Source organism: Pteropus vampyrus, unplaced genomic scaffold, assembly GCF_000151845.1.
Source record: "Pteropus vampyrus isolate Shadow unplaced genomic scaffold, Pvam_2.0 Scaffold44, whole genome shotgun sequence".
Lineage (NCBI taxonomy): Eukaryota > Metazoa > Chordata > Mammalia > Chiroptera > Pteropodidae > Pteropus > Pteropus vampyrus.
Window position 1 is genome coordinate 7,805,866 of NW_011888825.1, and position 15,308 is coordinate 7,821,173.

General features: G+C 36.7%; 1 protein-coding gene across 23 annotated transcripts in view; it reads left to right on the forward strand.

Moving 5' to 3' along the window:
- NCOR1 (nuclear receptor corepressor 1) overlaps window positions 1–15,308 on the forward strand; it is a 174,125-nt gene that overhangs the window by 53,102 nt on the left and 105,715 nt on the right. The window lies entirely within an intron of this gene.

Genomic DNA, 15,308 nt, shown 5'->3' on the forward strand with positions numbered 1-15,308 from the left:
GAATCTTTAGGGTTCTCTATACATAGCATGTCCTGGGCAGATAATGAGAGTTTTACTTCTTCCTTTCCAATTCAGATACATTTTGTTCTCTTTCTTGTCTTATTGCTGTGGCTAAGACTTCCAATACAATGTTGAAGAGGAGTGGTGAAAGTGGGCACCCTTGTCTTGTTCCCAATCTTAAGGAAAAACGCTTTTAGCCTTTCTCCATTGAGTATGATGTTAGCTGTGGGTTTGTCATATATGGCCTTTGTCATGTTGAGGTATGTTCCCTCTATTCCCACTTTGCTGAGAGTTTTTATCATAAATGGATGCTGGATTTTGTTGAAACCTTTTTCTGCATTTATTGATATGATCATATGGTTGTTATCTTTTGATTTGTTAATGTGGTGTATCACATTAATTGATTTGCGGATATTATACCAACCTTGCATCCCGGGAATAAATCCAACTTGATCATGGTGTATGATTCCCCGCCCCCCTCGCCCTTTAAATCCGCCCCCAACCCCCACTTCCACCCCTGACCCATGGATGTTGCCATTTTCCCTTAAGAACTGGATCTCTGAAGGCAAGCAGTATCCTCCCACATGCTCGCAGCATGCACCCAAGGCCTGGCGCACCTGGGATGTGGTCCATGACTCCACCTGGGGCAGGAACCCAGGACCTTCTGCGTGCAAAGCAGACATGCTAACCACTACACTATGGAGCCACCCCCATGACATTTTTAATGTTTTGCTGAATTCGGTTTGCTAATATTTTGTTGAGGATTTTTGTATCAATGTTCATTAAAGATATTGGCCTATAGTTTTCTCTTTTTTGTAATGTCTTTGATTTTGGAATCAGGGTAATGGTGGCCTGATAGAAGGAGTTAGGGAGCCTCCCCTCTTCTTGAATTTTTTGGAATAGTTTGAGAAAAATAGGTGTTAATTCTTTTTTGAATGTTTGGTAAAATTTGCCTATGAAGCCATCTGGTCCAGGGCTCTTGTTTTTGGGGAGGTGTTTGATTACCAATTCTTTCTCATTGGTGGTAATAGGTTGGTTCAGATTTTCTGTTTCTTCTTGACTCGGTCTTGGGAGATTGTACGTTTCTAGGAATGTGTCCATTTCTTCCAGATTGTCTAATTTGTTGGCATGTAAGTGCTTATAGTATTTTCTTATGATCCTTTGTATTACTGTGGAGTTCATAGTTATTTCTCCTCTTTCATTTCTGATTTTATTTATTTGAGTCCTCTCTTTTTTCCTTGATGAGTCTGTCAGTTTTGTTTATCCTTTCAAAGAACCAGCTCTTGGTTTCATTAATCTTTTGTATTGTTTTTCTGGACTCTATTTCTTTTATTTCTGCTCTGATCTTTATTATTTCCTTCCTTCTCTTCATTTTGGCTTTGTTTGCTGTTCCCCCCACCTCCCAGTTTTTTTAAGTGTAAGGTTAGATTGCTTATTTCTCATTTCTTGAGGTAGGCCTGTGTTGCTATGAATTTCCCTCTTAGGACTGCTTTTGCAGTGTCCCATAGATTTTGAGTCGTTATGTTTTCACTTTCATTTGTCTCGGTATCTTTTGATTTCTTCCTTGATCTCATTGATAACTCATTCATTGTTTAGTAGCATGTTATTTAGCTTTCATATGTTTGTGTATTTTCCAGTTTTTTCTTGTAGTTGATTTCTGATTTCAGACCGTTGTGATCAGAGAAGATGGTTGATATGATTTCAGTCTTCTTCAATTTATTGAGACTTGTTTTGTGTCCTAACATTTGGTCTATCCTGGAAAATGTTCCATGTGCACTTGAGAAGAATGTATATTTTGCTGCCTTGGGATAAAATACTCTGAAAATATCTATCAAATCTATCTGGTCTAGTGTGTCTTTTAGACTCATTGTTTCCCTGTTGATTCTTTGCCTGGAAGATCTGTCCATTGGTGTCAATGGGGTGTTAAAGTCTTCTACTATGAGTGTATTACTGTTGATCTCTCCTTTTTTGTCGTTCAATAATTGCTTTATGTATGTAGTTGCTCCTGTGTTGGGTGCGTATATGTTTACTAGGGTTAAGTCCTCTTGATTTATCAATCCCTTTATCATTTATGTAATGCCTTTTTTGGTCTCTTATTATAGCCTTTGTTTTAAAGTCCATTTTACCTGACGTAGGTATCACTACCCTGGCTTTTTTTACATTTCCATTTGCGTGAAATCTTTTTCCATCCCTTTACTCGCAGTCTGTAAGTGTCATTTGATCTAAAGTGGGTCTTTTGTAGACAGCATATGCATGGGTCTTGTTTTCTTATCCATTTGACTGCCCTGTGTCATTTGATTGGAGCATTTAATTCATTTAAAGTGATTACTGATATGTACGTAGTTATTGCCATTTTATTATTTGTAATTGTTTTTTCTATTTTCTTTCTTACCTGTTCTCTTTTTGCAGAAGTTCCTTTAACATTTTTTGTAATATTGGCTTGTTGGTGATGAATTCTTTAAGCTTTTCCCTGTCTGAGAAGTTCTTTATCTCACCCTCCATTTTAATCAAAAGCCTTTAAGGGTAGCGTATTCACGTTTGTAGATTCTTGTTTTTCATTACTATGAATATTTCTTGCCAGTCCCTTCTTGCCTGCAAAGTTTCCCTTGAAAAATCAACAGACATTCTTACAGGGGTACACTTGTAAGTAACTAGCTGCCTTTAAGATGTGTTTTGGTGTAGGTCTGTTTGAATTCCTCTTGTTTGTGACTCTTTGTGCTTCTCAAACTTGTATGTCTAATTCCTGTGTCAGTTTAAGGAAATTTTCTGTCATTATTTCTTCAGATTGATTCTCAATCCCTTGCTCTCTCTCATCCTCTTCAGGTACTCCTGTCCTCCAGATTTTGTTATGCTTCATGTTGTCCCAGAGGTCTCTTAAACTATCCTAATTTTTTCAAATTCTTTTTTTTGTTGTCCTAATTGGGTATATTCTGCTACCTTGTCTTCCAGTTCACCAATTCGACCTTCTGCTTAGTCCAGTTTACTCTTGAATCCTTCTAGTGTATTCTTCATTTCAATTATTGTATTTCTCATTTCTGTCTGGTATTTTTCTGGTTTCTGTGTCCTTTTTTATGCTGTCGAGGTTCTCATTGTGCTCATTCATTCTCTCCATAAGTTTGTTGAGCATTCTTATAACCATTATTTTGAACTCTGTCTCTGGTAGGTTGATTGCCTCCATTTCATTTAGCTTCTTTTCTGGCGTTTTCTCTTATTGTTTCATTATGTGGCATGTTCCTTTGTTTTCTCATTTTCTTAGCCTTTCTGTGTTCGTGTCTAGGTTTCAGGAATATTTGTTTCGTCTCTCAGCCTTGGCCAGATGTCCTAATGTGGAAGGTGTCCTGTGTGGCCCAGTGGTGCAATCTCCCAGATCCCTTATGTTGGGTGCTCTAGACGTGATCTTTGTGTGGGTATGTGTGATCTTCTGTTGTTGCCAAGCCTTTATTGTTGTTAGTACATCAGTGGATAGGATTAACTCTCAGGCTAATTGTGGGAATTGCTGCACCCACAGGGTAAGAGTTGCTGTGTGTGGGCTGACCCCACTGAGCGGGATTTGCCCTAGCAGGCTTGTGTACTTGTCACGACCACCCTTTGTGTGTACCACTAATGTGACTAGTCAGGAGTTGCTCCGTTGTGTTCTGGTTCCAGCCTCCAAATGCGTTGGTTTTGTGGTCTTTTGGGATGGGCTCCCCAGTAGGCCAAGGTCAGCCTCTGCTTTTGATTGCTCAGGGCTACCTGGTGGGAACTACAAAGTGACCTGCAGATTGTTGTTGCCAATGCTGGATCTATAGGTAAGTTGAAGAGATAACACTGTAGACAATGGTCTGTTATCCCTCATCCTTGACCTGTGGCAGTTCAGCAGAAGGACCAGTGCTCCTCAAGGCCTGGCACTGCTTGTCAGTTGCTTGTAAGTCTCTGAAACTGGATGAGCCTCTGGGTGGCATGCGTGTTAGGTGGCACAGGGTCCCTGGTAGTGTCCTGGGCCTATTGAGTAAATTTTCCCCTTCCACTGCAATGTCAGTTTACATGCCAGTGCTGTCTCTGTGGCTCCCTGTACAAGTTTCCATTCGTAGCAAGGTCAGCTGTCGCCCACCTTGGGCCTGAATACGCTGCCCCAGGGACAGGGGCAGGGGCAGCTGCCTAGCAGCGTGCAGTGGGCACTTCGTGTATTGAATGGGGCAGGAGCTCAGGAAGTCAAGGGTCATCTGGCCAATACAGACCACTGCAATTTCCTCAAGAGATAGTTCCGCTTATACAGGCAGCAGTGGTTTTCCCTGAAATGCGCTTACTTTTCTAGCCAAGGTCTGTTACCTGTGCAGACTGTACAACCCCAGAGCCAAGCAGGGCACGAGAAGCTGCCTGTCAATGGACTGCAGGCATTTTGTGGCTTGGGTGAAGCAGGATCTCAGAGATACAAGGTCCATCCGGCCAAAACGACCTTAGTTTTGCTGCAACTTCTGTGCTTGGGCGTTCCCGCTGTAGTCACAAATCACAGTGAGACCAGCTGCCATCTGGGGTGGCTGTACTTCTCAGACGCAATATTGCAATTCTTGCAGGCTGCAGAGGTCTCTTGGCCACTGATTTCTGTGTAGTGCCAGACCTGTGCTAGCTAGTTTGTTGCCTGTATGGCCTAGGAGATCAGGGGAGGGGCGGGGCAGGGCTGTAGCAGTTCACTGTCAATGGGCCTCGTCGGGCAATTTGTGGGTAGGATGGGGCTGGGTGTCAGAGAGACAATGGCAGTCAGATCAATACAGCCTCAGCATTGCTGCAACTTTGGTAACTGTTCATGTGTTCCCATGGAAGTCCCAGATCACAGTAAGACCAGGTGCTGTTAGGGACTGGCCCACAGGTCCCAGAGATCCGCCTAAGTTTGTGTTGGCATCAGTGATCTGCCTGACCCTATCTCGGAAATGGGGCTCACAGCACTGGCCACCAGCTGGAAATGGAAATGAGGCTCACTGCCTGCTGTGAATATTTGGCCCCAAATTGGAGCTGGGCTTGGCAGCTATCCAGCAACAAAATCCCTAGGCCATCTTCAGGTTGGGTAGGGTGGGCTTCCTAATGATTCTGTGGGAGGGGTCTGCACAGTCAAGCTGGCTGGTCTGTAGATTGCCTAGTAGATGGGTTAGACTAATGCACAAGGGTGGCTGCCCTTCCAGCCCTTGTTCTGGCGCCATGTAATGCAGACTTTCTAAGTATGAATCCCATGTGAGTCACTGACCCACTGCTTGTGTCCTGGATGAGTGTCCACAGGTCAGAAAGCCTGTGCACAGGGGTGTCTAGGGTTTCAGTCTCTTTCTGTCTTCCTCAAACGACTGGAATCCCCTCTGGTTTTTATAGTCAGAGTTCTTGGAATTGCCTCTTCTCTGGGCTGGGATCTTGGGCTGGGACCCTGGGCTGGGGAGCCCCCATATGAGACCAGGACCTTCAGGAGAGCCTCTGCAGCCTTGTTCTCCCTCCCAGTGTTCCTCCACTACCCAGGGGTGTGGGTCCAGCCCAATTTATGACTTTGCCTCTCCTGCCAGCTTCATTGTGGCTCCTTTATATTATCAGATGTAGGCCTTATGATCAGCTGGACTTCAGATGATTCTCCACATTGATTACTTTATAATTTGTAAGTTCATTGCAGACCTGGGAGGAGATGAACTCTGCTTTTATCTAATCCTCCATCTTCTCTGAGTCCTACTGTTCTCTATTTCATTTAATTTTGCTCTAATTTTTATTACTTTGTTCCTTTTGTTGACTTTGGGCTTTGTTCTTTTTTTTTTTCTAGTTCTTTAAAATGTTAGGGTATGTATTTGAAAATTTTCTTGTTAGAAGGTAGGCCTGTAATGCTATATTGCTATTATTACTGCTTTTGCAGTACCCCCCAAATTTTGATATGTCATATTGTCATTCTCATTTGTCTCTGTTTATTTTGATCTCTTATTTTATTTCTTCTGTGATCCAGTTGTCATTTAGTAGCATGTTGTTTAATCTCCACATAGTTGTGGCTTTTCCAGCATTCTTTTTGCAGTTGATTTTCAGTTTCAAAGCATTGTGAGGATAAAGAATATCCTTACAATGATTTCAGTCTTAAATTTGTTGAGGCTGGTATTGTCTATCCTAACATATGGTCTATCCTTGAGTATGTTCTATGTGCACTAGAGAAGAATGTTTCTTGTGTTATATATGAAAAGATTTGTAAATATCGATTATGTCCATTTGGTCTAATGTGTCATTTAGGGTTGATATTTCCTTATTGATTTTCTCCTTGGGTGATCTGTTCATTGCTGTCAATGGGATATTTAGGTCCCCTGCTATAATTGCATTTTTGTTGGATTCTCCCTTTAGTTCTTTCAGTATTTGCTTCATGTATTCTGGTGCTTCCAGGTTGGGTGCATATACATATTAATAAATATTATGTGTTCTTGATGTATTATCCCTTTTATCACTATAAAATGTCCACTTTTGTCTCAGTACTTTTTAAATCTTGAAATCTGATATAAGTTTGGCTACACTTGCTTTTTTCTGGATACCATTTGCTTGTAGTATCATTTTTCACTTCTTCACTTTGAGTCTTTGTCTTTGCAGCTGAGATGTGTCTCCTGAAGGCAGGATACAGTTTAGTTTTGTTTTTTAAACTGTCCTGCTACTCTGTACCTTTTAATTGGTGAGCTTATTAGTCTGTTTACATTTAGGGTGATTATTGACGTATGAGGATTTCCTATAACCATTTTATCTGTTGTCTAGTAGCTCAGTATCTCCATTGGTTTTTTTTTTCTCTTCTGTTTATTTTGGTGGTATTCCGTGATTTCCTTTGTTTTTTCTTTTTTTTATTATGTGCCTAAATTCTAGATTTTTGTTTTCTGTTTATCATTAGGTTTATGCAAAAAATTGTTTATATGTACAATAGTCTGTTTTCTACTGTTCACCTGTGCAAGTTTAACCGTTTTCTCTCTCTCTTTTTATGGTTTTGTTGTCACAAATTATCCCTTTTTATCCTGTGCGTTCATTCCCACATTGCAACAGCTATTGTCTTTTTTTAATGCTTTTACTTCCTTTAATCTTTAAATATTTAATACCCTATTCTGAACAAGAGTTGTAGTTATTTCCGCTTCTCTTTGTCATCATACTCATAGTTTGGTATCCTGTTGTCTTTGTTTTATGTAGAAGAGCACCTTTCAGAATTTCTTGTAATGTAGGTCTTGTGTGGTAAATGCCCTCAGCTTCTGTATATATAGAAAAGCCTTTATTTCTTTTTCACATCTAAAGGATAACTTTGCTGGATATGGTAGTCTTGGCTGGTGATTTTTCTAAATAAAGTGAATATTTGATTCCACTCTCTCCTAGCTGGTAGAATTTCTGCAGAAAAATCTGATGTTAATTTAATAGAGTTTCCTTTGTAGGTTACAGTCTTCTTTTACCTGGCTGCTTTGAGAATTTTTGAAAGCTTTAATGTAATATTCCTTGGAGAAGGCCTTTTTGGATTGATACAATTAGGTGTTCTGTTAGCTTCCTGGAATTGAGAATCCAGTTCTTTCCATATGTTTGGGAAGTTCTCACTGATTATTTGTTTGAATAGGCTCTTTGTTTCCTTCTCCCTCTCTTCTTCTAAGATACTCATTATTCTTATATTGCTCTTTCTAGTGGAGTCAGATAGTTCTCGTAGAGTTCTTTCTTTCTTTCTTTTTTTTTTTTTTTACTCTCGATTCTCTCCCTTCTTCCACCTAAGTCATTTCTAGATTTCTGTCTTCAGTATCACTAATGCTTGCCTCAATCCAATCTGCTTTGTTTCTTAAGCTCACTAGTTCATTCTTTATCTCATATATTGAGTTCTTAAGCTCCAGAATTTGTTTGGTTCTTTTTTATAATTTCAGTCTCTGGTGAAGTACTCCATTTGTTCATTGATTTTATTTCCGAACTCATTGAATTGCTTTTCTGAGTTTTCTTGTGCCTCATTAAGTTTTTTCAAAACTGCAATCTTGAATTCCCTGTCATTTAAATCTAAGTCTTCCATGTCTTTAAGTTAATTTTCTGGAGATTTTTTTCATTTTCTTTCTGAATTTCCTTGTTCTTTGTTATTCATTATACTTAATGGATTATTAATCTGCTTGGGCATTTGTGGGAATTAGTTTTTTTTCCCCTAAGTATTTGACTCTTCACTGTTTAGCAGGTTAAGTAGAAGTCTTTTGTTTTCTAGCAGGTGGTCAGAAGCGCAAATTTTTATTTTCTCTTTACCTATGCTACTGGGGCTGCTGTGATATCTGTTAGGGGATATTGCTTCTGCTGTGGAAACCACCCCATATTCCTCCAGGAGATGAGCATCCCCTTTACAACCTGGTGGCTTTAATCTTGGAGCACCACTCCTGTGATGGGAAGTGGTGGGCTCTGGGCCTCCTGTCCTGTGTGTTCTAGCACTGCTTTCTTGTAGCCAGAAGCCAGCGGGCAGAACCACTCTGTCTGAATTGACCCAGCTGTTTCTACTAGGCTCCCCTAAGATGGGTAGGAGAGTGGTAGACAGTGGGAAGCAGGTATGCATTGTCTGTGACTCTTTTTTAGTTGGTTTAGCCCCAGTAAGTATAGAACACTATGGCTGGAAAATCTTTTTCTACCTTTTTACAATCTGTCTAAGGTGAGGATTTTACTGTCTGGTGGGCCACAGGAGAATGGGGTGGTAGGCAGGTTCCTGCATCTGTGAATATCTTGGTAGGGTGATGATGGTTTGTGGAATGCCCAACTTTTGCACCACTTCTCTGCCCTTTACTCTGGGCTCAGCCTCAATGTGTGCTGGCCCCCCAGGTTTGTTTGCTGTATCTGCTCCTTTGGTTTGCCCAGTGGGGTTTGTACCCCAACCCTTCACTGCTATTGCATTTGCTAGGGCCACTGGTGAGCACCATTTTGCATCTGCAGCTTTTGTCCCTATCCTTATCCCCTCCCTTCTCATCTGGTGGCCTTGATTCCCTCACCTTCAGATACCTTAATGCCAGGAACTTTCAGATATGTTTTTGTGTTAAGCAGGGAATGCTTTATTGAATTATAGCTGTCCAACTTGTTACTTCAAAGGAAGAGACCTGGAGGTCTTCTCCCATTGCCATGCTACTGATGTCACTCTTACATTATTTTTAATCTACCAGAAATTGATTCGTTTGCCTCAAGTTAAGGGTCAACATTCATTTTTTTTTTCCCCCCTATATGGATGATTAATTGAAAAGTTCGTCTTTTCCCACTGTTCTACAATTTTAGTTCTAATACAATTCAAGTTTCTGGGCCTTGTATTTTATTTATTGTCCTTTGTGGTATTGATAAACAAATACAACAGATAATCTCCTAATTACTAGAGCTTTATAATAATTCTTTTTTTTTCCCCTCAATAAGTCAAGCCCTACTTCCAACAGGCCTATTTTAGCTATTAAATATTTTTACTGCCTCATATAACTTTTAAGATTACATTTTTCAGTTTCCTAAAACATATTTCTGGAATTTTCAGCGGAATCATACAGAATCTCAATAGATCAGTTTAGGGAGAATGATTTTTTTTTTTTTTTTATAATATTGAGTCTTCCAATCTATAAATACATCTATCCATTTGTTTTGGAAGTCTTTTATATTTTATTACTTTGTCGTAATTATTTTATATGCCTTACGTTAGATTTAATTCTAAGTGCTTTATATTTTTTATGCTATTGTTAATATCTTTTTAAAAATTACATTTTTCTGACATGTGCATTCGATTTTAAAAAATAAAGAGCAGCAACCTCCTTAAATTATCCTTTTAATGGTAATTACTTATTCATGGATTCTTTGGGGCTTTTATCTAGGTAATGATGTTATCAACAGTTAAAAAAAGAACAGTTTTGTTTCTTCTTTTCCAGTTCTTAAACTTTTTTCTTACTTTTCTGTTGCCTGTTTCTCTGGTTAAGATAACAATACAATATTCTCATTATTTTCTGTTTTTGAAGAAATGCCTTTTACCTTTTCTGCTAATTATAATGTCAATTTTTGTAGATATCCTTCATCACAGTGGGAAATTCCCTTCTATTCTTCATCAATTTTAATCATGAAGGGATGTTGAATTTAATCAAATGCTTTTATTCATAAGATTGCTGATCACATAATTTTTCTTCTTTAATATATTGTAATGAACTACATTAAATTTGTTTTCTATTGTTAAATCACTTGTGGATTTCTAGATTTAACCAAACTTAGTCATGACGTATTAGCTATCTATTTTTTATAAATTGCTGGATTTCCTTTAATAATATTTATTTTGGTATTTTTGTTTCTTATTTGTGAGAGAAAGATCGGCCTTTAGTTTTCTTTTTTTATACTTTTTTGGTCTGGTTTGGTAACAGATCATACTAATGTCATAATATTTCTAAACTCAAATAATTTGAGTAAGATTGTAATTATTTGTTCTTTTAGTGTTTGGTAGAACTTGGTAAAATCAGCTGAGCCTACTGGGTATTTTTTTTGTGTTGGTGTGAAAATTTTTTAAAGTAGTGATTCAACTTTAAAAAAAATCATTCTATTTCTTCTAGAGATAATTTTTCCTGTTTAATCTTCTTTGAGATTATTATATTTTGGAATATCATTATATGTTTATATGTTTGAGCTTCTTATTAAAGTTTTATTTTGGTCTTTATGTCACCTCCTTAACACATCAATATTTCAACTTTAATTTTCTTGTTTTTTTCCTCTCTCTACACTACTTTAACTTCATTCAACAAGTTTTATTTTGTAGTACTTTTTATTATCCATTATGATTTCTTTTTTTACTCCCGTATTAATTAGAAGTGTTTTTTAATATCTAGATATATAGTTTTTTCTTGACTATTTTTAGTTATTTGATTTCTAACTTAATATTTTTTTTAATTCTAACCGCGTCCCCCCGTTCCCCCCCTCTTCTACCCCTGACTTACAGATATTGCTGTTTCCCCTTAAGAACTGGATCTCTGAAAGCAGAGCATCTCTTCCCATGCGCTCACAGTGCACACCCGGGGCCTGGCGCACCTGGGGTATGGACTGTGGCTCCACTGGGGCGTGAACCCAGAACCTTCTGTGTGTAAAGCAGACATGCTAACCACTATTCTTTGGAACCACCTAATTTCTAACTTAATTTTTAAGGGAATGTTGTTTCTAATAAATAGTATTTTGAAATTTTTGGTTCTTGAATTTAAGTCTAGTATGATAGTCAGTTTTCATAAAAATACTCTGATCATACTTGAGAAGAATGTATGTTCATGAAAAGATTGTCTGTATCTTGCCTCATTTTTGTTTTCAAGTTAACAGTTACCATTATGATTTTGGGTTTGTTCCTTTTTCCCAGTAGTTCTCACTTTTTTTTTTAATTGAGGTGTAATTGCATAAAACATTATATTAGTTTCAGGTATAAAACAATCATTCAGTATTTGTTTATATTGTGAAATGATCACAGTAAGTATAGATAACATCTGTCAACATATATATAGATACAGATTTTTTTTCTTTGTGTTGATAACTTTGAAGATTTACTCCCTTGGCAGCTTTCAGATATGCAGTACAGTATTCTTTACTGTAACCTGTGTGCTGCACATTACATTCCCATAACTTTTGACTCTCTTCACCCGTGTGGCCCACTTGTCCACCTTTGACAGCCACCAGTCTGGCCTCTATAAGTGCTTTTTTAAAAAAATTTTTTTTGGTACACTTTAGATTTCATAGATAAGATCACATGGTATTTGTCTTTGTCTTACTTATTTCACATATCATAAGTTCTATTTTGAACTTTTTGAGGAATTGCCGTGCAGTTTTCCATAATGGTTGCAGCAATTTACATTCCCTCCAGCAGTGCACAAGTGTTCCCTTTTCACCAAAATTTATTTCTTGTGTTTTTGATAATAGCCATTCTTTTGGGCGTGCAGTAGTATCTCATTGTGGTTTTGATTTGCATTTCCCTGATGTTTAGTGTTATTGAGTACCTTTCTTGTAACTGTTGACCATCCATATGTCTTTGGAAAAATGTCTATTCAGATCCTCTGTCTATTTTTTTAATTGTATTTTTTTTTTTTTTTTTTTTTGCTGTTGAGTTGCATTAGTTCATATTTTTGGATATTAACGCCTTATCAAAGTATATGATCTGCAAGTATTTTCTTCCAGTTCTTGATTTTTATCCTATTTATTTTGAGGCTCCTATTTTAGATGTATACAAGTTTATAATTGTTATTTTCCTGGTCAGTGAAACTTTTTACTGTAAAGTAATGATATTCTATCTAAGGTAATAATCCTTTCTACCATTGTAGATCAGCATTCTTTTGGTTGATATTGGTTAATTTTTTTTACATCCCTTAACTTTCTGTGCCCTTATATTTAAGGTGTATCTTATATAGGTATATAGCTGGATTTTTTTTAATTTTTATCCATTCTGACAACCTGTCTTTCCACAGGATGATTTAGTTAAACTGATTATGATGATTGGTAACATCTCAATTATTTTTAAGTATTTTATTTTATGCTTTCTGTTTGTCCTGTCTTTTTTTATGCTGATGTTGATACTTTTGTTTGTTTTTCTCAGTCCTTCTTTTGGGTGGATTTTTTGGTATTATTCCATTTTCTCCTGCCCTACTACTCTAGATTTTTTACACATTTCTTTGTTTATAGTGGTTTCCCCAGAAAATTTTAACAGCCTTTTTAACTTGAAGCCTAAAATTAATTAGTATCTTAACCATCTTCTCGAGTAATATGAAGGCATGAAACTTCTTGATTACTTTCTCTTTCTGCCCAAAGTTTATGCTTTTGTTGTCATATTTTATTTCTTTCTTGTTTTTTTAAATCCCCATAGACATTACTTTATATGGTCATGTTCACTTAGGCTTATCCACATATCTACCATCTTAATTTGCTCATCACTCCTTGCAGTGAAGATCTTCCATTTGGGGGCACATGCTTCTGCTTGAAGAGCATCCTTTAGTGAGGATCTGTTAGTAAATTCAGTATTTGTTTTTTATGACTTAAATGTCCTCTTTTATTTATGCCTGTTTATTGAAAGATTTTTTTTTTTTTTTCATTTGGTATGTGGTTATTTTCTCTTGGTTTTCTCTCAGCTTCTGGCTTCCATTTTTAAAACATCAGCCCTTACTCTAATTTATTCTTTATTCTTTTGTGGGTAGTCTGAATTTTTTTCTCTAGCTGCTTTCAATATCTTTCTCTTCAGGTGTTGTTGTTTTTACAATGATATATTTAAGAGTGGGGTTTTTTTTTTCTTTCTTTTTTTGACTCTATCCTGTCTAAAATTCATTGGGTTTCCTGAATGTGTTAGGGTTTTTCATCAGTTCTGGAAAATTCTAAGCCATTATCTTTTTTTAACCAAACCCTTTTTTAAAGTTTCTTTGTTATCTCCTTCTGAAATTCCTGTTTAATATAATATCACTCATCTTCCATGTGTCTTAATTACTTTTCTTTCTTATTTTTTATTTCTTTGGGCTTCATTGTGGGCAGCGTTTAAATGTCTTTCAGTTATATATTCAATCTATCAAATATATCTTCATTTTCAGTAATTATGTTTTGTTGCTGGAATTTTAATTTGGCTCATTTTAAAATCTGCTTGGTCATTAAAATAACTTGCTTTTTTTAAAATATGTTAAGCCCTCTTATTTATTGAATCATGTTAAATTTATAATGATACGCTTGACTGGTCTCCTAAGTCTTAGAGGATCTGATTCGACTAGGTTGGGCTTGTCTTTTCTATTTCTTCATTTATAAAATGGTAATACTACTACTAATAACACCAGCTAAATCATGTGAGTGTTGTGTGAGTTGAGATAATGAATGTATTGAATATTATGTGGCACACAGTAAATGCTCAATAATATGTACCAATTATAATAATTAAAAATTATGAAATATATGACCATTATCTGATGTTCAGTAGCTGTCAAGAAAAGACAACTTGAGTAAGTCAAAACATATATTACAGCTGGGTAGAAACAGTGTTAATGATATTGTACACTCAGTTAATTCATATGTTTACACTTTCAGTAAAAATTCCAGCTAAATTTATTTTTAAATTTTTGCAAAATTATTATAAAGATAATGTAAAAGAACAAATAGAGTAGGAAAGTCTGTGTTTTTTGTTTTTGTTTGTTTGTTTTTAGACTTTCTGTCCCAATAATTTTGTCCCAGGGCTACTTAGGTGCTGAGAATAAAATGTAATTTCTTGGAACTTGTTTATTCCTTTCGTACTTAACAGAGATTCTAAAAGAAGGCTCTCAGGGCAAAGGAGAGAAAGGGCCTGGTTGTAGAACTTATTTCCATGAAAATGATCTCAACTCCAAATATCTATCTTTTGCTTATATAGATAGCAGACTGCAAGAATATTTTCAATTCCAAAGTGGAAGTGGTCATTGAAGCTTCTCTCCTGGAGGATTTTTGTCCTTTCATTTGGCTATAGTCTGAATTATAGTAATAGGAGCCTTGACTGTTAGTACTACAGATAATTTTTTCTTCTAGTCTTTGAGTAGACCTAACATCTTTACCTAATGTCTTTTTTATTATCTTAGGAAGTGAACTTATACTATATTCATGTGACTATTTGTTAAGCATTTGCTAGATATCAGTGGTTTAGGTGCTGGGGAAAAAAAACAGTGAACCAAGCAGACAAAGTTCCTGCTTACTTCAGTAATAATTATAGGTAATGTTTACTGAATATTTGTAGTTGTGATGTGCTTTTTTTGTTCAGTCCTCTCAAAAAGCAATATGATAGGTAGGATTAATATCCATCCTTTACATGTGAGTGGTTTATATCCTTGCTAAAGATTGAGGTAAGGACTTAGAAAGAGTCTTAGGATCACACCACTTGTGAAGGATGACCCTAAGGCTCAAACTCAGGCAGAGTAATATAGATAGCTTTCTGTTTTGTAATTGCACATCCCAGTAGTCCATATTATGATTTTGCCAGTGCCTCTTGACTACAAAATATAGTTGGGTGGGGGGGTGGGGTGGGGATATGGTGTTATGCTGAATTAAGGACTAATCCTTAAATGTGGTTCTCCCATACTCTGTCCCCACCAGACATTAGTACATGCTGAGTACATAATGTATAAAAGTGTTTTTCCAGTGCCACAAAAGTTCATTCTGATAAAAGTATATGGGGGAGTACCTTCATATGTTTAGTTTTTCTTATTATTTTGGTTTATCAGAATTAAAATATAAGAGAATTTATTTATCTAATGATGATTTATCTTGTTTAGTTATTACTCAAAATAAATCTGATTTGATTTGTTAGAGCCCTTGGGTCTCTTAGACCCTAGAAGAGTAAATGATTGCTATAGTATCAGCAAAGCATTGCTTAGTGG